This window comes from Homarus americanus, unplaced genomic scaffold (assembly GCF_018991925.1).
Source record: "Homarus americanus isolate GMGI-L3 unplaced genomic scaffold, GMGI_Hamer_2.0 scaffold6317, whole genome shotgun sequence".
Taxonomy (NCBI): Eukaryota; Metazoa; Arthropoda; class Malacostraca; order Decapoda; family Nephropidae; genus Homarus; species Homarus americanus.
In genome coordinates this window covers 18181663-18183060 of record NW_024730668.1, presented here as the reverse complement: position 1 = coordinate 18183060, position 1398 = coordinate 18181663, and positions in this window count along the sequence as shown.

Here is a 1398-nt window from a genome sequence, read left to right as displayed (position 1 = left end):
AATAAATAATTAAAATATCAATAATATTAGGTTTTTAACACTTACATTAGTAGAAGAGATGGCTACACAGGGATGGGGGTTGTTTCGGGCAGAAAGGGAGATTATTGCCTCACCTGTATCACTTGTATCAATTGTATCACTATCCCACAGAGGCTTGCAGGGCCTCTTTGTCAACCCTCAAAGTCCATATAAGTCCATATCTCACTATAATTATCACTATCACTGACTTGGGCGGCTGTGGTGGGTGGCGGTGTGAAACGTGTCTAATGACTGGGCATTGCTGCTTAGCACCCTGCTCGGCGCCGCTTACACAACATGGCGGATGGCGGAGAGGAGGAGAGATGGCAGGAGGTTTGGATCAAAAATGGTAGCGGCTCATGTACAGCGTAAAAGGTACATGCACATGAATGTGAGCATTCGGTTTTGGCAGGAATGCAGCGTGAAATGCGAATGTGGGACGTAAGCAATTGACTGTGTGATGTGTATGTGTGTGTATATATATATATATATATATATATATATATATATATATATATATATATATATATATATATATATATATATATATATATATATATATATATATATATATATATTTGTAAATATCAAGAAGTTTATACTATTCAATAATTTTAAAAGTTTAATATTCAATTTTTTAGTCATTTTAACAATATTCCTCCATGGTATAGATATGTAGATGATGTTCTTTGTCTTTGGCCTAAAAACAGTGACCCATTGGAATTTTTAGACAAGCTTAATAATATTGTCCCTAGTATCACATTCAAAATTGAAAGAGAAATAAATGAATCCCTTCCATTTCTTGATATGCTTATCATGAGAAATGGCCAAAACTATAAATTTAAGGTATATAGAAAGCCCACACAGGTAGACAGTTTCATTCACTTTTTATCGAATCACCTTGAGTCTACCAAAATGTCAGTTTTTTCTGCTATGTTCCTAAGATGTCTGCGTATTTGTGACTCTGAATTCATTGACGATGAATTGAAACACATTCGTTCTATTGCACAGAAACTTGGGTACCCTTCTGTGTTTGTTGATCAATGTTTTAAAAGGGCTAAAAAATCCTTTCATTCCTCTCAAACCAGACAAGTTCCTACACTTAAGAATATTTTGACTCTGCCCTATCGTATTGAATTTGTCCCGTTAGTTCGGTCCCTCAAGCTTCTAAATATTAATGTTGTTTTCAAGTATGACTCAACCATTACCAATATGTTAATAAGGAATAGCCCAAGTTTGAATGTAAATGGAAGTGTTTATTGTATTCCATGTAGCAAATGTAATTGTAATTATGTAGGTCAGACAGGAAAAACACTGCAGCTCAGAATCAAACAACATAAGTATAATATCAGAACTGCGTCTGAAAGCAGTGCCTTGTTC